At 40.1% G+C, this 23,659-nt stretch overlaps 1 protein-coding gene across 6 annotated transcripts in view; it reads left to right on the top strand.

Moving 5' to 3' along the window:
- Positions 1 to 1,949: 1,949 nt before the first annotated feature.
- The window catches only part of NCOA3 (nuclear receptor coactivator 3), a 125,224-nt gene continuing 103,514 nt past the window's right edge, over positions 1,950 to 23,659 (top strand). For 3 of the 6 annotated variants that reach the window (XM_006072280.4, XM_006072282.4, XM_025263328.3), the window contains exon 1: positions 1,950 to 2,131. The gene's annotated coding sequence lies outside the window, so the exon portion shown is untranslated. Of the gene's footprint in view, positions 2,132 to 11,611; positions 11,667 to 23,659 lie in introns of all 6 variants that reach the window. The other 3 variants (XM_006072281.4, XM_006072278.4, XM_044927561.2) reach the window with 2 other exon arrangements.

Below are 23,659 nucleotides of genomic sequence, written 5' to 3'. Positions count from 1 at the left end.
TTGGAAGACCAACCTCAAGTGACTTAGTTTTTTTTACCAGGATCCCTCTGGCTGCTGTATTGAGAAGAGACTCCTGGGGAAAGAGTAGAATGGACGCAGGGAGAACAATGAGAAGGCTCCTGCAATAGACCATGATGCAAACGGTGGTGTATGGAAGCAGGCAGAAGAGTGAGAAGGCTCCAGGAATAGTCCAGGTGGCAAATGGTGATGGTGGAGCTAGCAAGTGGTTACTTATTTTATTCTGCTGCTGCTAAGTCACTTCAGTCGTGTCCAACTCTGTGCGACCCCATAGATGGCAGCCCACCAGGCTCCTCTGTCCCTGGGATTCTCCAGGCAAGAATATGGAGTGGGTTGCCATTTCCTTCTCCAATGCATGAAAGTGAAAAGTGAAAGTGAAGTTGTGAAGTCACTCAGTCCTGCCTGACTCTTAGCAACCCCATGGACTGCAGCCTACCAGGCTCCTCCATTCATGGGATTTTCCAGGCAACAGTATTGGAATGGGTTGCCATTGCCTTTTATCCTCAGTTCAGTTCAGTTCAGTCGCTCAGTCGTGTCTGATTCTTTGCGACCCCATGAATCGCAGCATGCCAGGCCTCCCTGTCCATCACCAACTCTCAGAGTTCACTCAGACTCACGTCCATCGAGTCAGTGATGCCATCCAGCCATCTCATCCTCTGTCATCCCCTTCTCCTCCTGCCCCCAATCCCTCCCAGCATCAGAGTCTTTTCCAATGAGTCAACTCTTCGCATGAGGTGGCCAAAGTACTGGAGTTTCAGCTTTAGCATCATTCCTTCTAAAGAAATCCCAGGGCTGATCTCCTTCAGAATGGACTGGTTGGATCTCCATGCTCAAAACATGTTTTATTTTTATTATTATTTTTTGCCGTGGACCATATTTAAAGTCTTTGTTGAATTTGTTTCAATACTGTTTATGTTTTGTTTTTTTTGGCTGCAAGGCATGTGGAATCTTAACTCCCTGACCAGGGATTGAACCTGTACCCCCTGCATTGGAGGGCAAAGTCTTAACCGCTGGACTGCCAGGGAAGTCCCTCAACGTATTTAATACTGATTCAGTATTATTATCTATTATATAGTCTGTATTAAAATTTCCTCCAAGGTCCTTTTTACAATAAACAAAACCTGGATCCAGTCAAGGTCCACCGTTTGCCTTTGGTTTTTATCTTTCATGCTGTTAAGAGTCCAGGCTTGGTATTTTGTAGCAAGCCCCACATTCTGTATTTGCTTGCTTTTTGTTTTTAGTTATATTCAGGTTAGCATTTTTTGGCAAAAATACTACGGAGGGGGCGTTATGTTTTTCCTATTGCATCATATCAAAAAACATATACGTCGATTTGGTCCATTATTGCTGATGCTAAGTGAGAGTGATTGATTTGATAGCTTGGTTAAGGTGCTGTCTGCCAGATGGCCCCAGTGCAAAGCAAGCTCTTCCATTTTGTAGGTGATGAGTACTCCGTGGGATGATACTTTGGGACTGAATATACAGTAAATGTGCTATTGCCCAATAACCTTTCATCCAGTGACTTTAGCATCTAATGAACAGCCCTGTGCCTTCCGACCTTGCGCCTGTCTGCTCCTTTGAACACAGGCTAAGAGTGGTCCCTAAGGGATGCTTGTTTTGAGGATCAATGCCTGGCATACAATAAACGCTCCATAAATGTTATTTATTTATTTATTTTTTGTTTGTTTGTTTTTGTTTCATAAATGTTATTTATTACTGGACGAAAGCAAGTATGAAAAAAATTAAGGGCCAGGCTAGGGTTGCACTCAGTACCCCCGGGGTCCGCCGCAGCTCCCAGGCGGTAAGTCAACGACAGAGGCCCTGACGTCCACGCGGCCACGCCCTCGCGCCGCGCAAGCCAGACCGGGCGGGACCACCCAGCGCCCGGGGCCGCGCAAGGCCCCCTGGGACCGGTAGTGCTGGGCGTGGCCGCAGGACTACATGTCCCGTCGGCCTCCGCGCCGCGGCTCCTGGCGGCGGCCGCCTCAGCCCCTTCACAGCGACGGCGGCGGCCGCGGCGGCTGAGTCGGTGGCGGTGGCGGCGGCGGCTGCTGGCTGAGGAGCGGCGAGTTTCCGATTTAAAGCTGAGCTGCGAGGAAAATGGCGGCGGGCGGTGAGTGGAGATAAAGGAAGAGCGGCGGCGGGCGAGCGGGTGGAGGGCGAGGCGGGGGAAGGAGGGCGAGTCCCCCCGGGTTGCGGCGAGCTCGCGGCTCCGGCTCCGCGGAGGCGCTGAGGGGCGCGCTGCGCGAGGGGCGCGCGGGGACACTTTCGGGGTGTCGGGGCCGCGCCGCTCTCCCGCAGCCTCTGGGCTGCCCGCGGCCGCGGGAGGGGTGTCGAAGCTGGGCGGCAGCTAGCTTGAGGGTGCGAGGGGGGTCCTCGCGCCGAGGGGGTCACTCCGAGGAGTTTGGGGGAGACCGCGGGGGTCCACTTTTTCCTCCTGTCCCTGAAGTTTTACCCTCCTACAGCCCTCGGGGTGCTTCTGAAAGCTCCCCACGACCCCCACCTCCTGCCGCCTCGGTGTCTCTCGGTTCTTCAGAAGAAGTAGAGGGCGGGGGGAAGCCGCACTGCTCCCCACTCAGCCCCAGCCCAGCCTCCGAGTGGTACCGAGAAGCGGCTGGGATTTTGCTGCCGTGTTTCCTCCTGCACTTGGGGCGTTTTAAGTATTTTTAACCCAGATTATCTGTGGGATTTCCATTTTGGGCACGGATAGATTCTCAGCACTTTTTCTCAGTAAAAAGGCATTTTTGCTACCTCTGGTGTGAAGCCTGGGAAATGGCAAGTGGAAGTTAGTGAATTAAATTTGGGGTTGGGCTGTCTTTATCATTACTCTCCCACCCCCTCCCCCCTTTTCCATCTCTGATCTTCCTACGTACATTGACTCAATTTGTGATGGTTTAGAGAAACTGTTGGTTTTGCACATGCTTTTAGAAAAGCAATCCACGAGTAGTTGGGAGGGCTTAGTTGCTTCCTAGGCAGTTTGAGGGCACTCAGGGTGGAAAAGTTCACCAAAAGAGCAGTTGTGAGAGGCAGAGAGCATCGTCTCGAAATCTCACAAGCAGGAGGAGTTCGGGCTTTTCAAATGGAAAGACAGGGAAAGGTCTGAAATTCTCCTGAAGTAGAAACTTTTTTCCCCCCTCCCGAATATGAAGACTTCCTTCTTGATCGTTGTGAGCAGCAGTGCTTCAAAGCCAACCTGTTTTTGTTATTAAGCCTGTACCGTAAAGAAACAGGAAGGCGAGTACCAGCTGTCTTGCTGCAGTGGTTTGAAATGGAGTTGAATGAGATGAGTGAGAGGGCTAGTAGTATTGAGTGAGATTGCGGCATCTCCTCGGTTCAAAAGCCTGGGCTCAGATCCACCTTACTGGTCCCTGGCTGCAAAAACGCTTCAGTATTTGTTGCAGCAGGTTGTTTAGAGGATGATGGAAAAAACAAAAAAACTTAAGTCTTGTGATTGCCGCCTAAACCAAAATGTTAAATAGAAATCTGTAAGTTTTGTGAAATGTGCTTTCTTGAAAACATATTCAGTTGTTGCTTGTTTGCTTAGTATAGGTTATGCCCCATATAACTGGTCTCGGGACTACTGGGAGGGTACAAAAACATTGAAAATGAGCCTCTCTTCTAATCTAAACCCTCCAGTTCCCATTTCCAGGAGGCAACAACTCTTACTGGTTTCTGGAGTATTCTTGGTGTTTGGAATAATTATTTTGAGAATTTTCATTTGAAACACACTCCCGTTGGATAGCAAAAGCAGGGAAAGAAAATGAACCAAAGAAAGGGAAAAATGGGTGGGAATACAGTTTCCTTTTTACTATCTTCAACAATTGTTGATGACGACTAGAGAAGCTCTTCCAAACTTACTGTTTGTGTTGCCTTATCTATTAACACCCTTAAGGAAATAACAATCTGTGGGGCTTCAGGGTGAAGAATCCTGCCAGGGTTCATTGTTTGTATGTAAGATGAAGCCTCCGTTTGTAACATGTAAAATGATACTGAACACTAGCTTCTGTCACTGGAGGTTGCTTCAGGTTCTGCATTTAAATGAGCAGTAATCTAGATTGCCAGCGATCCCAAATTATAGGGGAATTTTATGTATCGATAGAAATGACTTAATTGTCCAATTAGCATTTTTAAAAAGGCATATGCCAGCTTCTGGTACATAGAAGAACGTTTTGGACATGAGCATTATGGACTAAGTGGGAAGCTGCATTTGTAGAGCAGTTATTGGAAATATGTCTACCTTAAAATATTCTTTCACTCCAGAAGTGTTGAAAATGCATAACAACCCTAGCATAATTAACAAGATTAAAAAAAAAGTTTTAGGATGGTAGTTTTAAATTTACCAACACTAACAGTTCATTAGAAAAATGATATTAAAGACTAGGGGATTAATGACTCTTAAATACACATTTTGAAAGTGAATATTCTGTGCTTTTTTTGCCAAGTAGAAATTATTTCTGTATGTTGAAGCCTGCATCCCGCAAATAAGCTAGAATTCATTCAGTACAGAGTGAATGTTCTATAGGACCCTCGATCCTTTTTCTAGGAGACATGTAAATAAAAAATAATTTTTGAAATGATTATGTACCAGTACCTTCTTGATTGGTCATTTGAAATAAACTTTCTGTGTCAGGTATGTCAGAGACATATTAAAGATAAAAAGTTTTATTTTTTCTTTTAAATTCGGTCCTTTGAGCGTTAGCAGTATGATTCTAGAAAAGTTCCTATTGATTTGGAGACTAGTAGGTTTTTGAGAAGTCTCTTAAAAGAATGACTTAACATTTTAGTTTGGACAATAGGACAGGATAAAAAAACACAAACTACTATTGTCCTATGCCTTACCGGTGTTAAAATAAATGGCTTTAGGGTTTCTTTCTGCATTTTTTTTTTTTTTTTTAGACTATATAATTTTGAGCTTTGGCCAGAGGATGTGGACAACTTTTGAAAACTTTTAATTTGTTGCAAGTTTAGAATGAATATAGCCTCTAGTGATGATAGGCAGCCAAGTGATCACAGTTTAGCAGTTGTTACTCTTTAAATGCTACCAGGACTAGAAAAAAGTTGCTGATCATGATTGAAGAGGAGCTGCAGTTTCTTGAAGGTTAAACCAGGGAGTACCTATCCCAGTTTAGTTTGAATTCACTGTACCCTGTGGTGTAGAATATTCCTTTTTTTGCTTTATTGAGTGGTTAAAGCTTTGGGAGCAGGAAATTAGTATTGGAAATGTTTGTTAGCTTTTCTTTTTCCTCATAATTCAACACATTAAAGTGATAGGTCAGTCTTTAGATTCTCAGGCATAGCATTGAGGTTGAGTGCTGCAGTAAAATGTGGGCATCTTCTTTGATTTTATGAGTGCTTTTTGGGGTGGGGGAGGGGATGACAAGATGAACATTTCACTTAAGGTGGAGGAGGGGCTCTGTTGTAATGAGGTTTAGTCTTTCACTTTATTAATGCTAGGTAAATTCATTTGGCCCATTGGTTTTCTGACAGGGTTTCTGGGAAAAGATTATTTTGAATTAAAGATGCAGTTTAGCTAGAGCTTAAACTTATTTTCAACTCCCTAACAAATGGTGGAATTGACTAGAGTTTAATCGCCTTTCCCTTTCCTACCTTCTGGTGGAGAGTTGTTAAATGAACAGGAAAATGGCCAGAAGATACACAGCAGGAGTTGAACGGAAGGCCTGCAGTGCCTAGAAGGCTGATTTAGCCCCAAACTGGGTGATCTTCTTAGACCACATACTGCCAGTTCCCAACTCTGTCAGGGTTAAACTCAGTTTGGTAGTTTCTTTGGCCTAGATCAGGTGACAGGGGGGCAGTAATAAACTACCTGTGGAGTAAATGTTGTGGCTTGGAGGCAAAGGAAAGAAGCCTGACCTGACTGGCAGAGAGGCTTCACCTATTTCGAAGAATAGTGAGCTAGTGTTTCCGTGTTTGTCCTTTTCCTCTTTTTCATTAGGAATGTCTGTGTCCTGTTTTTTCTTTTCTGTTAATATTTTTAATTGGTGTGTTCTACCAAAGAGTGTGACTTTGTGTTCACCTATGAAGGAATTCTTTTGAAATTTTAATTTAGTTAGAGCTACAGGTGAGGGTTCTGAAACTCTACTTTTTGGAAAGTAGGCTGACTAGATTGCTAAATTTAACCTCTTCTTCATGCACAGGATGAAGAGAGAATTTTGGCCCTGGTATCCCATAGTAATAGGTAATCTAGTGCTCCCTGGGGCTTTGCTTCTGGTGGCTGTGGCAGCTGAGTAGGAGTGGTAGATGGATAGATGGGGGAAGGACTGCAGAAGTCAGCATAATCCTCAATTAGGATAAGCCTCATGGTTAATTGAATGTTGAGTGTACAGGTTAAATCCCATTATAACAAACTCCAGGGGACTGGCTAAATTATTTTGTTGTACTGGGATTTGCTTTATTGACTAAATAAATTGAAATAAATAATTTGAAATAAATTGGTCTTTATGTTTTTGTTAGAGATGCTGGAAAGATTTTTGTTTGTTGTTTATGGCACACTGTGTATTGTAACAGTTGGGAAGCTGTTACTCATGAGCCCATGTGTGTTTGTGTCTCACCTTCATTTTTAATGCTTTTGCCTTTAAAAAGGAAGGAACCCTTGGTGAGCTGAGCAGATAATTTGTCCTCCATACTCCCCCTATGTCTGTGTCTAGAGTAACTCCATTAGTTTATCTCAACAACCAAAAAAGTTTATTAGCACTACTGCCATGATCAAAGTGTGGTGGGAGGAAATGGGAAATCCCCCAGGTTTCCAGGTGACTGCTGCTGGTAATTTCTTTCTGCCTCTGAAAACTTAAAAAAATAATATTACTTCATTTTCGTGTGACCTTTTCTTTGTCAGTAATAATTAAGGTAACCCTTTTCTGTTCAGCACAGTGTAGTTTGAGATCTTTAGATTTCTATATGGTATTATTTGAAAGAACACATTGGTAAGCTAATCTTTAAGATGCTTCCATATAAATGTGGAATCTTTCAGAAATAGGATTAATACACATATGAGAAAAATACTATTCTTAAATCTTTGCCAGAAATACGCTTTTTTTTCTTTGGATTGGTATTTGTCAAACTTTAGGCATTTACATCCTCCTTTCATATCTAAAGCTAGCATTTTTAGTTTGCTGAGAGCTTTTTGATTGGGTGCAGCAAGACATTTTTGAAGTCATTCTTTTAAATAGATGTCCCATGAAGGAGGGAAAAAATCTGAAAGAGGGAATTTCAAAGCAACCCAAGCGGTGTTTTCAAAGTTCTCAAGTCTTGAGAATAATGACTGACTAGTAGGCAGGAAGCCTCAGTTGTATTGTGGTATTGTTCCTCCATCTTGTGCATTTGAGAACTTGAGTACAAAAGAGGAGAAAGCTTGGGGAAGGGGAAGAAAAGGTTTTAACACGCAAGAAAAGGGGAGGGGAGAGACTATTAGTGTAAATGCTCTTTGCTTTTCTGTTTAAGTGAAATCTAAAACCAAATTTTACTTTGAGGGGAAATATTTGTTTATCAAAATCTGAAGGTCTAAAATTGCTATAAATGATAGTTGATATTGGTGGAAAGATCTGTGCGATCATATGCTTAGGTTTAAAACAATTTTAACTAGGGAAAAAACCCTACAGGTGAAAGAAAAACCTTTAAAAATTTCCCGCTTTGTTACCTGAGTAGTGTCATTTGTTAGCTTGTTACTTTGAAAAGAATAGTACCAGTGAAGAGTTTGAGAATAATTTGTAAGTTTGTAGTCCGAGAGAGCAAATCAGCCTCTTCAGGTGCAAAGAGATGGAGTCTGTGATCTTCCAGGGTTCCTTATATTAGAAAATCTTATAAACTTAAAACATCATATACATATGGAGAATGGCCTTAATTTTTTTTCCCCAAATATTAAATGGTTCGAGCACTTTGTGCCAGATAATGTGCAGATACAGGTTTCTTTGCTGACTCAAGAGTTTGGGGACAGGAAGACTTTGAGATCTTGACTTCACCCTAGTGATATATGCCACAAGGGCAAAATTTGTGTGTGTGTTTGTGCGTGTATGGGGTGGAGCAGGGAGGGAGAGACTCTTCAAACTCTTTCTTCTGGTGTAAGAAAATGAAGTCATATTTTCTTTACTCCCAGTAAAGCTGTCATCAGTGAAATGGATTATTGAATTTAAGTCACTCTGTAGCGTAGCTACATCAGCTTGGTTTTGTTTCTAGATTGAAATTTGGCAGCTGTATTCAAAACTGTTTTAAGGATCACCCAGTTTTCTCTGAAGCAGATTGTGTCTAAATTTAGTCTACACACTCTGTGCTCCATCCAGACTCATCTCTCTCTTCTTTTTTTTTAACCTGCCTGGTGGTGGTGGTTTTATGACAATACTTTCATCCAAGAGAGTTGGTTCCTTTGCTGTCAGAGCAAGTACATGGCCGCATCTAGGAAAATCTTAACTTCACCAGGGAGCAAAATAACTCCACACACATGGTGCATCTCTTGGGAGGGTCAGTGGTATCTTTTCGTAAGAGACAGGACTATTACTATATTAAGTTTTAAAAATAATTTCATTGGGAATCAGTAACATTAATTCAGGAGGCTGCTTTCAGAGTGCACAACCACATCTAGAATGGTGGAAGCCTTAGGTGTATGAGCCCCAAATTAGGCGAACCTAAAATCATGAACTTGCCCAGTAACCTTCTGTCTCCCTTTTTAAACCATATACAAAATGGCTCCCACATGTGACTTTTAAAACTGACTTTCATAGCACCATTTTCTTACTTCTGAGGCCTTAAGCTTCAATCATCTTTAATTGGCCACTGCTTGGCTGCTGCGCACTCCCCCATAAACACACATACTTAAACACTGTTTATTAAGCTTGTACTATTTAAGGCACCCTGAGAGTTAAAAAGGTTTTGACCTCCAAGTGCACACAATCAATCAGGTATTCACATCACTTCACAACAAGGTAATCTGTTTTGCCTGTAAAGATCTTGGAGAAGTTCAGAGGAGGAAAGGGGCTACCTTTGACCAGGTGATCAGGAGGCAGGGCTTTGAAGAATGACTATGATTTTTATTATGGAGAGAGCACAGTTCCTGTTGGTGGGAAATGGTTAGCAAGCGTGAAGAGGTAAAACATTTCAAGACGTGATTATTTATTTATTTGGCTGTGTCCTGTGGCATGCGAAATCTTAGTTCCCTGACCAACCCTGGCCCTCTGCATTGCCCCCTAAGTTTTAACCGCCAGACTGCCAGCAAAGTTGATTATTTTAAAATTCAGTTATGGTGTTGAATAAATGCTTTTGGTTTTGCAGAATCCTCTTGATGTATTATTCTTAAATATATTTTCATTCCAATTTCTAAAACTAGTCCAGGCCCTAGGTTACTATAATACTTTTCAATTAGTCTCTACCCTTTCCCTAATCCTATTTTTCTGCCATTTTACACTTTTTAAACATTTTGAACACATTTTTTTCTAAAAAATCTGCAGAGTACAACCCAAATTCCATAACCTAATACTTAGTTCTTATCATAGCCTTTTTTAAAAAAACTGTCTTTTCCACTTTTGTTGCTGCTTGTTTTAGTCATGCTATTTTTTTTTTTTTTTCCTCTGTCTTTCTCCCGTGCTGTCTAGTCTGGTCATAAGGCCCAGCCTAGAGCCTGTCTCATTTCAGTAAATTTCCCAGGCTACCACAACTGAAAATATGATTGTTCGTTCCTGATATGAATCTTAATTATCTCCTTCCATGTATAGGAATCCGTATTCATTGATTGAGAGGACAAATTCAGTCAGATTGTCTATGCTTTGAGATAGGGACTGTACCTTTTTGTAAGCTTTTAAAATCCTCTTTTCAATTATATTCATTTTAAGTCCCCACAAATGTTTGGTGTTTGAATGTGGAAGTTTCCAGAGTTCAACTCTAAATCCGGTTTTCTACCTGGAAATTGAGATAAAATTATCGTCCTTGGGCTTTGCTTGGGACTTAGGTCTCCCTCATAGAGTTGGCCCCGATGAGTCTTGTCTGGGCTTTAAAATGCCACATTCCTGTTTGCCACTTGCTTGTGGCCTGGGCGGACGGTTGTGTAAGTTGCTTAGATGTTTTCATCCAGTACCACTGTTCTTCAAAGAATTGTGCTAAATGTTGTGGGCTTTAATATCCCTTTGTGATCTAGGAGTTTATAATGTAGATGAGAAATGAGTGTAATTGAAAAAACATAGCTGCAGCAACATAAATAAGTGGTTCAGAGGAAGAAAAGACCATTTTCAGCTGGAATTGGTAGGGAAACTTCATGGAGGAGATGGAGTCTATCTGAAGGGAACTCATTACTGCTTATAATCTCCCTTGCCCACGTCTTTTATTCTGTGGTGCTTACTTAATATAAAATTATAATGTTTAAAAAATTCATTTAAAAAAGTGTATGTGAAAAAGTAAAAGTAAGGGTCCTGGTACCCTAGATCTTTGGTCATTATAGCTACCCCCATGTCTCCCTTAGGCTACTACTGGTAGAGGATATTCTATACTTTTGCTTTCAGCGGTCTCTCTAGTTTCTATTTTTCTACACCACGCCCGCCCTGGGGATTGAACCCAGGCCCTCGGCAGTGAGAGGATGGAGTCCGAGCACCGGGGGAACTCCCATATCTGCGTATCTTACACTGTAGTTGCTGCTGTCTTTTTTTTGCTCTCTCTCTTTAGTTGCTAAGTGGTGCCTGACTCTTGCAACCCCATGGATTGGAGACTGTCAGGTTCTTCTGTCCATGGGATTCTCCAGGCAAGAATACTGGAGTGGGGTGCCTTTTTTGCTCTACTTTCCCCCTTTTACCCCAGTAGAATTCTATTCCCTGCGTTCTGATACAGATTAGCTATAAAAGATAAAAACTGCCATTTATCAGGGACCCGTGTGCCTCACATTGTTGTGTGCTTAATAAGTACATGATCTCATTTAATAGTTTGGGTTTTTCGATTTAGAACCCTTTTTCCTTCTTCAAATGAAGTCTTACACAAAGCCTTATTCAAAATAGAAAAGGTGAGTCTTTTAAAATTTATTTTCTAGGTTGAAATTTAAACTGTTTACTGGTTATAAAGGCAGTGAAAATGAAACTTGTGATGAGTATAAAATTTGAAATTGGGTTATGAATAACTATTATGGGGCTAAATTTTATCTCTGCCTCAAGTTCATTTCTGTATTAAAAAAATTCCAACTCATACATGGATATAGTTGCTGATGGTCTCAGTTCAGAAATATTTTTAAAACTATGTAACAGGTGCACATGGGGCAGATTCGCAAGGTACCAAACGGGTGTACAGTGGAAAGTGAGGCGCCTTCCTCAGCCGTTTGCCAGCCATTTCACTGTCCCCTGCCCAAAGGTGGCCATTGTTACTCTAGGCATATAAATGCATGTACTTGAAAAGGTTTAAGCTTAATGAATTTCTCCTGTATTTGGGGGTAAACTTTATGTTGAAGTGTAACATCACTCAGAAAAGTACACAGTACAGTCTGATAAATTTTCATAAAATGAACACACCTATGTAACTGGCACTTAAGCCCTATTCTGGACTGTGTATACTTTTTAAATGATCTTGAAGAGGTTTCATATCTGTTTTTATAGCTACTGATTTCTTTCTAAAGGTTACACAGTACTCTGCTGTATGGATATATATCATAATTTATCCAACTTCCAACTGTAAGTGTATTCATACATACTTCTTTGTTCCCATGTTTTGTTATAAAGTATATAAAAATTTGTGGTTGGAGAATGTAACTTTAAAGACTATGAATTTAACTTTTTATAGATACTGCAACTTACTCCCTTTAGGGGTATCCATTTACCAGTGAAGTGCCTGTTTCCCTCATCTCTGAGTAGTATGTTGTGGTATCAAATTTTTTAATTTGAGAAATTTAAAATGTTTCATGTATTTACTCTAGTGCTTTTTTTTCCCTTTTAATATAAAAATATAAAAATTTAAAAATTAAAAATAAAGTTAGGATATCAAACTGTTGTGTGTGTGTGTGTGTGTGTGTATGTATATATGTATATATGTGTGTATGTTACTCAGTTAGTCATGTCCAACTCTCTGCGACCCCATGGACTGGGGTCCTCTAGGCCCCTCTGTCCATGGAATTCTCCAGGCAAGAATACTCCAGTGGGACTTCCCTGGTGGTTCAGTGGTTGAGAATCTGCCTGCCAATGCAGGAGGACATGGGTTCAATTCCTGGTCTGGGAGGATCCACGTGCTGAGGAGCAGCTGGGCTGGTGCACCACACCTACTGAAGCCCAAGTGCTCTAGGGCCCTCTCGCCATAATTCCTGATGCTTGAGAGCCCTAGAGCCTGTGCTCTGCAACACAGGGAAGCCACCACAGTGAGAAGCTCTCACACCACAACTCGAGAGTAGCTAACCCCTGATTGCCGCAATAGAGAGAACCTGTGCAACAAAGACCCAGCACAACCAAAATAAGTACATAAATAATTGGGAAAAAAAAAAAAAAGAATACTGGAGTGGGTTGCCATTTCCTTCTCCAGGGGATCTTCCCAACCCAAGGATTTAACCTGGGTCTCCTACCTTGCAGGCAGATTCTTTACCATTTGAGTTAGCGTAGATTAATGAGGTAATAGACTATAATATGTTGTAACTATATATATTTGTTCCTTTTGGTATATTTGAAGATGTTTAAAAGGTGCCTAGATAACATTTGGATGTGCTCTTTTAAATTTTAGAAATCTGCTTTCAGTTCAGTTCAGTCGCTCAGTCGTGTCTGACTCTTTGCGAGCCCAAGGACTGCAGCACGTCAGGCCTCCCTGTCCATCACCAACTCCCGGAGTTTACCCAAACCCATTGAGTCTTTGATGTCATCCAACCATCTCATCCTCTGTTGTCCCCTTCTCCTCCTGCCCTCAATCTTTCCCAGCATCAGGGTCTTTTCCAATGAGTCAGCTCTTTGCATCAGGTGGCCAAAGTATTGGAGTTTCAGCTTCAACATAGTCCTTCCAATGAACACCCAGGACTGATCTCCTTTAGGATGGACTGGTTGGATCTCCTTGCAGTCCAAGGGACTCTCAAGAGTCTTCTCCAACAACACAGTTCAAAAGCATCTATTCTTTGGTGCTCAGCTTTCTTTACAGTCCAACTCTCACATCCATACATGACTACTAGAAAAACCATAGCCTTGACTAGATGCTTTATTGAGGTGTAATTTTCTTATAATAAAATTCAGTCATTTTAAGTGTGCAGTTTGAGTTTTGATGGGTGTAAACAGTTTTACTATCACTACAATCAGAATACAGAAGATTTCCATCACCCCAGAAAGTTCTTGCTCATTTGCATTCAGGCCTCTTTAGGGTTTTGTGTTCAATCATCCACTGTTCTGCTTTCTATCACTAGAGTTTGCCATAATTTTCCTTTTTTCTTGCATTTTTCTTCCAACTTTGAGGTGTAATTGACAATTGCATATATTTAAATTGTGAGATTTGGGTTTTGATGTATTAATAAATGTGTCTACCCATGAACCCATTATAATTACATTTAGTAGAAGTATCTGTTACCTCTGAAGTCCAAAATCTGATCCCTCCTATATTCCTTTGTAATCCCTCCCTCCCCCATTTTCAGGCAATTACTCATCTGCCTTGTGTCACTGAAGATTAACTTTATTTTTGAGAGCTTTTTATAAATGAGTTATATATACAATATGTACTTTTTCTTTAGTGGCTTCTTTCACTTATAGTGATTTTGAGATTTATTCATGTTGCATATATTAATAGTTTCATTTCTTTTTATTGTCTAGTACTGTTGTGTTGTATAGGTATATCACTGTTTATCCATTCACCTATTGATGGACATTTGGGTTGTGTCCAGTTTTTGGTTATCAGAAATAGAGCTTTTATGACATGTGTGTTACAAGGCCTTGTGTGTGTACAAATGCTTTTATTTCTTTTGAGTAAATGTCCAGGAATGGAATGTGTGTGTGTATGTGTGTGTCGTCCCCCCCACTCCAGTTTTCCAAATACTGTTTATTTAACTGAACCCGGGGATGGGGAGAAGGTATGTGAAAGTCTGGGATGCCAAGCCTAGGAGTGTGTAACATTTAAAAATTTTAAGAAACTGCCACCTGTCTCTCAACATGATTGTACCATTATATATTTTTCCCAGCAGTTTGTGATAGTTCAAGTTGTTTCACATCCCCACCAGCACTTCGTATGGCCAGTCTTTTTATTTTTTTTTATGGCCAGTCTTTTTAATGTTAGCTATTGTAGTGGGTATGTAGTGGTAGCTCATTTGTGGCTTTGAGTTTTTTAATGATTAGTGATGTTGAAAATATTTTCACGTGCATACTTACCATTGGTGTATCTGTTTTGGTTAAGTGTCTGTTCATATCTTTTGCCCATTTTTAAGTTGGGTTTATCTTACTGAGATGTAAGACTTCTTTTATTTTAGACCCCTGTAATGAAAAGGACATCTTTTTTTGGGGGGGGTGTTAGTTCTAAAAGGTCTTGTAGGTCTTCTGTTCAACTTCAGCTTCTTCAGCGTTACTGATTGGGGCATAGACTTGGATTACCGTGATATTGAATGGTTTGCCTTGGAAACGAACAGAGATCATTCTGTTGTTTTTGAGAATGCATCCAAGTACTGCATTTCGGACTCTTTTGTTGACCGTGATAGCTACTCCATTTCTTCTAAGGGATTCCTGCCCACAGTAGTAGATATAATGGTCATCTGAGTTAAATTCACCCATTCTGGTCCATTTTAGTTCGCTGATTCCTAGAATGTCGACGTTCACTTTTGCCATCTCCTGTTTGACCACTTCCAATTTGTCTTGATTCATGGACCTGACATTCCAGGTTCCTATGCAATATTGCTTTTTACAGCATCGGACCTTGCTTCTATCACCAGTCACATCCACAACTGGGTATTGTTCTTGCTTTGGCTCCATCCCTTCATTCTTTCTGGAGTTATTTCTCCACTGATCTCTAGTAGCATATTGGGCCCCTACTGACCTGGGGAGTTCCTCTTTCAGTATCCTATCATTTTGGTGATGGACAGGGAGGCCTGGCGTGCTGTGATTCACGGGGTTGCAAAGAGTCGGACACGACTGAGTAACTGAACTGAATTGATTCTAGACCCAAAGCCTTTTTTAGATATGTATTTTAGAAATATTTACTTTTAGTCTGTGGTCTGCTTTGGAAGAGCAGAAGTTTTTACTGTTACTGGCATTCAGTGTATTGATTTTTGTGTTGTGTTTGAAAAATATTTGCCAAAGATTTTTCTCATTTCCCCCCTAGGAATTTTATAACTTTAGCTCTTAAATTTAGGTCTGTAACCTATTTGAGTTAATTGTCTTATATGGTGTGAGATAGGGATGAGGGTCATATTTTGGTATACTGTATTGAACTTTTCCAGCACCATTTGTTGAAAAGATTTTACATTCCCCATTGAATTGACTTGGCATCTTTGTTGAAATTCAGATAGTCAAATAAATATGTGTAGGTCAATTTTTGGAATCTCTTCTGTTCCATTGATGCATATTTCAATCGGTCTCTACTCAAGCTTTGGAATCACATAGGGGAAGTCCTCCAGCTTTTTTTTCCCCCCAAATTATTTTGGCTATTCTGGGTCCTTTGCATCTCTATATATTGTTAAACTCTTGTTGATTTCTGCAAAATGTCTGTTGTGATTTTCATTGTGATTGCATTGAGTCAGTTGATCAATTGGGAAGAATTGATTTCTTAGAATACTGTCTTCTGTTCTATGAACATGTTATATATCTCTCCACTTATTTAGGTCTTCTTTAATTTCTCTTACCAGTGTTTTGTAGCTGTCTGTGTACAATCTTATAAAAGCTTTTATCACTGAAACATATATATGTGCCTAAGTTTTTTTGTTTTTGCTACACCTCACGGCACGTGGGATCCTAGTTCCTCTGCCAGGGATTGAAGCTGTGCCCCCTGCAGTGGAAGCATGGAGCCTTCACCACAGGACTGCAAGGGAGGTCCCTAAATTTTATATTTTAAAAATGTGATTGTAAATAGTATTTTTAAAATTTCAACTTTCAATAATTGGTGTATATAAGTATCATTGAGTTTTGTATATTCACCTAGTATCTTGCCACACTCACTTGTTTTAGTAGCTTTTAGATAGTTCGATTAGGAAGATTTTGTACATCAGTGATCATGTTGTTTCTGAATAAAGATAAGTTTTGTTTCTTCTTTTCCAAGCAGTATGTGTCATCTTCTTTTTCTTTTGGCTTTACTGTAATGGCTAGTGCTTCCAGTAGAATGTAGGGATTTTGATTTTGATTGCATTGAACCATTTGACCAATTTGATTAATTTGGGGAGATAACTTTGTCTTGTTCTCAGCCTTAGTGGGTAAGTAGTCACTCTTTCACCATTAAGTAAGATGTTTTAAAAAATTTTTATTGGAGTATTGTTGATTTACAGTGTTGTGTTCGATTCTGCTGTACAGCACAGTGAATCAGTTTTACGTATATCCACTCTTTTTTAGATTCTTTTCCCATATAGGTCATTACAGAGTATTGAGTAGAGTTCCCTGTTCTATACAGTAGGTTCTTATTAGTTTTCTGTTGTACATACAGAAGTGTGTGTGTCAGTCTCACCTGCTAATTTATCCCTCCCCTATTCTTTTCCCCTTGGTAACCATAAGTTTGTTTTCTGCATCTGTGACTGTGTTATGAAATAAGTTTACTTGTACCATTTTTTTTTAGATTCCATGTGTAATAGCATACAATGTTTGTCTTTGACTACTTCACAAAGTATGATGATCTCTAGGTCCATCTATGTTGCTGCAAATGGGATTATTTCATTTTTTTTTTCCATGGCTGAGAAATATTCCATTTAGAATATGAAGAGCTGCTGGGAAATGTTTAAGGCAAAAGGAGATGGGGGGTGGCACAGGATGAAATTGTTAGATAACATCAACGACTCAATGAATGTGAATTGGAGCAAACTTTGAGAGATAGTGGGAGACAGTGGAGCCTGGTGTGCTGCAGTCCATGGGGTTGGAAAAAGTTGGACATGATTTAGTGACTGAACTAACAACAAATATTCCATGGAATATATGTGCCATATCTTTACCCATTCATCCATTAATGAATATTTATGTTGCTTCCATATCCCGGCTATTGTAAATAGTGCTGCAGTAAACATCGGGGTGCATGTATCTTTCTGAATTATGGTTTTCTCCAGATGAATATCCAGGAGTAAAGATGTTAGTTGTGCTGATCTGTTTTATATCAATATAGCTTCCCCTCCTCTCCCCCATTCTTGTGTTGAATTTTAGGAGGTCTGTTTTTTGATGCTTTTAATGTATATTCTGGATATACATCTTTTTATCAGATGTTTTCCTAATACTTTGTCCCAGTGTTCCAGTCTTTGGTGGTACAGATCTTTATTAGTTGTTAGCAATGTCTTTGTATTAATGCTCAAGTTTTTGGTCATATGTATGTTTTGGGGGATAGCAAGTGTTTCAAAGCTTGAGTAACAGTTAGACAGCCATGTGTTATAGATCCCATTTCTTAGTTCATATAAATGCAAAGAAGCAAATTGTTAACCTGGGCCAAATCAGTTCTTAAACATAGAAAATTATTTGCCACTGTATTGAAGTATTATAAGTCATTTTTCATTTTTAGGTAGTTTGGAACTAGATCTTTTTACCTCTTTAATAAAAATGAAACAATAAGTCCTTGTTTATATTCTCATTTATTTTTACAAATTAAGATGAAAGCATCAAATATTTTGGTCTGGGATAATCCTAATGAGAAGGTGCCAAGAACTCTGAATCTTACCTGTGAGGCTTGTCATTGTTCTGTCTTTAACCCTTACCGAAAAACCCAATCTTCATGGCTCACCTTAGTTTGGAATATATTGCTTTTTCACCAAGCTATACTGTCTGTCTTTTCAAGGTTTCTGTGCCTAACTGTTCTACTGGTTGTGTTAGCTTTTGAATGCCTCCTCTCTAAGCTTATGATCAAATATCAGCAGCTTCACAATGTGCTATTTTTCGCATTTAGTATTTGTATTACATTATTGTAACCTTAAATCACCTCAGTATCTTCCTGGACACTTTTTTTTCTTACCAGGATAGAGTGACACCTTAATTTACTTACCAGTTTCCTTACCCTGATTTGAAGATAAGTATTTTAAATCTTTTCTGATTTTGATTTATTCTTTCTGTCATGCTATAACTTTGGAATGTTTTGCAGTTTACATTTAAGAAGGCTTATTTTAAAAACCCAGTGGAAATTTCCAGCTTAAAAAAAAAAATCCAACTACTGGTCTAATAACTGCTTTGCAGGAAGAAAGAAATATGAAACAGAACCGCAGACATTCTGGATGTCGGCCTGTGAAATTTTCCACTATTTCCCATAATAACATGCAGGCGTGCTTGCACTGCTGGATTCAGTGCGGCTGCAGTCGCACTGTGAGTGGACTGTGGAGCTGCGCTATCGATGATAAGATGGCATCCGGCCAGCGTTTAGAGAGCAGTGCGTACATTCACGCAGTATACTCTATGTTTCATCTCTGCCTGAATAGTGTGGCTATAACACTGAGCTTGCAAAGTTATTTAAAAATCTTGATTTCAAAATATCTGTTCTAGGCGAATTTTGATTTTTAAATGTTCAGTAGGTATATTACACTTCTGAGAATACAGATTTATAAAATTCTTTTAGTCACAATATTTGTAAAATTTTGTTTTAGAGGATTTTATACTCTGTTGAAGAATGCTCAGAAAATTAAAACAAAAGTTTAAAAAATTTTCTCAAGCTCAATATTTGGTGTGATTCAAGAAAGACTTTAGTCTCTATTTCAGGTTCCTTTTAATCTTTCAAAGAACCAAGGAGGCCTTACATTAAAACTAATAATTATGTTTTTATTTTGCTATTTCAAATTTAAAGGCTAACAGTTATACTGTTTTCCTAATGAGGGAAGTCCAGGTTGCCCAGTTCCATAAACTGGCGAAGCTGAATGATGAAGAGTGAATTGCAAATGCGCTATGATTGCCCACTTATGCCTTGTTTTCACCTCTTTCATGGTAAATGCCTCACAGTGGTATTAAGGAATGAAATTGAAAAATTCAGATTTTGTGAATTTAAACTCACTTCTCCAGTGGGGAATTTGAGCATTCAAAGTGATGCAACAGATGTACATACATATCTTTGTATGTTTTAAGACTTGTAAGTCACATTTTGGAAATAAAGACATATGACATGTATCTTTTTCAGAACTGTTGGCTCTTAGGTTTGAACAGGAACAACTTTGTGACATAGCAGGGGCCTCCACCCCAACCTGTGGCCTGCTGCTCTACCTTATGCTCTCTCTCCCTTCCTCCTGACCTCTCCTGTGCCTCTAACCCTTCTCCTGTCCTCTTCATGCACTTCCTCTTATCAGCCCGCATTCCGTCTCCGTCTCTGGCTATCCGATCCCTTTCCTCTCAGCCTAAATTTTCTTCTGGCCCATACCTTTTTTTCCTTTGTCAACTTTCCATCCTTCAGGTCTGTCACTTTTTCTAATTGCTCACTGTTAACCAAATCTTTTCTTTATCTTTGGAAGGCTTCTTTGCTCCAAGCTTCTCTGCTTCTGTCAGATTGATTTTCTTTTAGTTTTTGAACCATCAAACACACATGTCCTCACGCTTTCCCAAATCCTTGAACTCTTATTTCTGCCTTCATGTTTCAATTTATTTTACAGAGATTTATTGAGTGCTAGCCATGTGTTGGGCTTTTCCATAGATGTTCAGGATATACTAGTGATCAGAATGTCTGTGGGGGGAAAAAGGATGCGTAAGGGGACTGGAAACTGGTGTGTATGTTGTGTTGTGGGGCTTGCATTTTAGATGGATAGTCATGGTAACCTTCTCTGAGAAAGTGATGTTTGAGCAGAGTCCAGAAAGTAAGCCTTGTGAGTATTGGTAGAGTGGGGAGCACTGGTGTGGAGGGAGCAGCTAGTGGGAAGGCCCTTTGGCGGGAGAGCGTTCTTAGTGTACTTGAGGGAGGTGGCCAGTGTGCCAGAGCACTGTGAGCAAAGGAGTAGAGTCACAGAAGATCGAGAGGTGACAGTGGGAACTTGTAGGCCGTGGTAACTCTTTGAGCAAAGTGGGAAACCGCTCCAGGTGTTCTGTTTTTTGGTATTCCAGAAAGATCTTGTGAGCATTGTTCACCCCCCTCCACTGCCTTTTTTTTTTTTTTAAGCATTTTGTTTTTTAAATTATAAAAGTAATTTTATACTTATGTGGAAAATACAGAAAAATACAAAGGAGAAAAAGCTTTACTTTATCAAAGAACAAATATAGATTACCAGTATACCTCATCATCCATTATTGAAGATTTTGTGTGTCTCTTCCCACTTGTTTTTCTTTGTGCTTGTGTGTGCATGCATGCCCCCCCCCCCCCCCCCCCCCCCCCCCCACACCACCACACACCCGTGCCTCCTGCACTGTGGGGTTTTAGTGGAGAGCAAGTAAACTGAGTTAGGCTTTACAGAGATTGCTCCAGCTGCTTTGTGAAAAGTAACCTATAAGAGAGCAAGAGGTAGGGAGACCTCTTAAGGGGTGTTCAGTAGTTCAGGTCCCAGGAAAAGTAGCTTGGACTTCAATGGTGGCAGAGGAGGTGATCGGAAGTGATCAAATTCTGCATATATTCAAAGAGAAAGCCAACATAATTTTGCAGTGGATTCAGGGTGGGGCCATGGCAGGGTCGGGTAGGGCCTGGTGAGAGAGAAGGAGGGGAAGAATCAGGGGTGACTCAAAAGTTTTTGGCTTAAGCTACTAGAGACCTTTGGTTTTATTTTTCTTTCTTGTCAAACTGCCCATCCAAGGTTCAGTTCTGGCTTCTTTATTATGTGTTTTTCTTGTTCATTTGAACTCATGATTACTTCTTTCACCAAGCCTCTAGTCTGCTCTGCCCAGCTTGGCGCTTGGAATACACCACAAGATGCTACATATAACAAATTGTTTCATTAGAATTAGTCTTCATAACTAGGTAGTGAGCATCCTTTTACTGGATTGTGCTAAATTTATGCAGTGTGCTCTGAGACTAATAAATTTCTGAGTACTTTGTGGGCATTCAGTAAATGTTGTTTAATTGTATACTCCACAAGCTTGAGAGCAGTATATGAGGAAAACCTTAAAGTAAATGCCTGCTTTAGCTATACTTTGGCATATGGGCATGTGGCCCCCCCACCCCCCCCCCCCCCACCCCGCCACCTCCTCCCTCCCCTTTTTATTTTCCTTTTTACTTCTAACATCTGTTCTGGCTTTTCTCCTTTTCCCCAAACCTTTACTTAAATAATGTGTGTGAAAGTCCCTCAGTTGTGTCCAACTCTTTGCAACCCTATGGACTACACAGTTCATGGAATTCTCCAGGCCACAATACTGGAGTGGGTAGCCATTCCCTTCTCCAGGGGATCTTCCCAACCCAGGACTTGAACCCAGGTCTCCACATTGCAGGTGGATTCTTTACCAGCTGAGCCACCAGGGAAGCTCTTACTTAAATAAAGGGGGAAAAAAAAAGTTTGGATGTCCTGCTTTGTTTCCAGGACTTCATTTTGTGTTTCTGCTAAGATTTTTCTCTAAAGAAAATGTAAGCAGGGTAGTGTTGCCTAGAAGTATTGTGTTTTAGTGTCTGTCTTGGTTTGCTTAGCTTTTTCAATTTTGGAGATAATATGTTAACTCATTTGTGCTTTTGGCTTTTCCTTCTTGTGTCACGGAAAATAGAATATGAACTCTCTGAGGTCTGGTAGTTAGTTATTTTGTTCACTGCTAGATCATTAGTGCTGAGAATGGTGGCAGGCACGTAGTTGGTATTCAAATATTGAATGCATTCAGAGTAGCAGTAGCAACAGTTCCTATTTAATGAGCATATACTATACGCCAAAGTGCTAGGTGCTCTGAATGGATTAGGGGGCATGTACATCTTACTGCTGAATGAGTTTCCGATCCACACATTGGTGTTTGAATGAGTATGACAGAGGAAGGGCAGATGCCAGTTGTTACTGGATTTAACCGAGTTTAAGATGCCGTGGTATACAATGCGTTATTCTACCTACCAGTACATCAGAAAAGGTAAAACTGCCGACTGTGGGGTGTGGTGAGTAGCACATTCTGATTTCAAAGGTGTGAAAACAGGAAAAAAAAATCTTAAGAATTTCTATTGTAAGTCAACTATACCTGACTTTAAAAAAGTGAAAAAAAATCTAAGAATCTTTAAAATAAGGCATACCAGCTGTAATACTCAATCAACATTGGATTTTACATAAACTCTCATTTAATGATCATAGAGTTAGGTAGGCACTATTATTCTTATTTTAGAGATGAAGAAGCTGAAATTTATGGGATATGTTCATAGGTTCTCAAGCTAGAGGATCCAGATTGAGGCCATGACCTTTTTACCACCCCACATTGCTTCAGGAGTCAGGGCAGCAAAACAGTACATTGGCCTGTCAGCTCTGGCTGGAAGGTTCTTACTTGGCCTGGCTTTAAATACTTTCTTAATGTGACTGATTTTTTTTTTTTTAAATAAATAAAAACTTTGTATTTAATAAGTGCCAGCTACTCTGTTTGTATTTTTGAAAGTGCAAGACGTTCAGTTGTGTCCGACTCTTTGCGACCATAGACTGTACAGTCCATGGAGGTCTCCAGGCCAGAATACTGGAGTGGGTCACCTTTCCCTTCTCCAGAGGATCATCCTGACCCAGGGATTGAACCCAGGTCTTTGCATTGCAGGAGGATTCTTTACCAGCTGAGCTATCAGGGAAGCCCTGTTTGTATTTTTATATGGATACAAAACAATATAAGGCCTTACCTCTTTCTCTCAAGGAATTTATTTACGGTCTATTTGGGGAGATGAGAAATAAAAACATGAAAGTTAGATAAGCAGAGAAGATTTAAATAACATTTCAGAGAATAATGAAAGAGGTTTAACAAGGCAATGCAGGATTAATTGCTAAATAAATTGTACAAATAATAGCTTTTTTTAGTTCAGAGGAAGGGGAGATGGCTTGAGGCTGGAATAATCCAGGGAAGGATTTAAATGAATTCCTGGGAGATAGTTTCAGTTAGTGAAATTATTTATTTACTTTAACACTGTATTAATGTTTGTTACAAATGGAATTTTGGACTATGGAACATGAGGAACTTTGGTACATTAAGTTTTTTCTGTCTATATGAGAGCAGAGGAACTGCCTGCCATAGAAAAGTACAAGACATCATGTGGTGTCAAGTAGACAGGCAGAATACTCACTGAGAAGGGCCTTTGGGTGAAAAAGAAGGAACCCCCTAATGCCTTGCGTGCCATGCCCCTCTTACCACATTTTTACAATCCGTTGCACTTTCTGAACTATCACTGAGGTACTTTCTGTGGCTCTTAGGGTTCGTGATGAACTTCTGAATATTGGAAGCGAGCGTTGATGTCCTTTATGTTATTCGTATTTCTTGTATTTTGAAATAGGAGCTCTTAGTTAAAGACTCACAGCACATAAAGAATAGTCCACTATGTTTCCAGAGGATATGATTGGCAGTGTTTCTGGTTACATTCCTGAATCAGACATGGAACTCGACATTAGATTGTAGAGTGTGTTATTACTTGTTTTACAGACTAGTCAAAAGCAAAACAATAAAGGCTTGGAAAGCAAGAGAACTGTGTTTTGGATCTTGTTGGTAGTCTTGGCCAT

This window comes from Bubalus bubalis, chromosome 14, assembly GCF_019923935.1.
Source record: "Bubalus bubalis isolate 160015118507 breed Murrah chromosome 14, NDDB_SH_1, whole genome shotgun sequence".
Taxonomy (NCBI): Eukaryota; Metazoa; Chordata; class Mammalia; order Artiodactyla; family Bovidae; genus Bubalus; species Bubalus bubalis.
The sequence above is the reverse complement of the archived record's forward strand: the minus strand, read 5'-3'. Positions and strand labels throughout refer to the sequence as shown.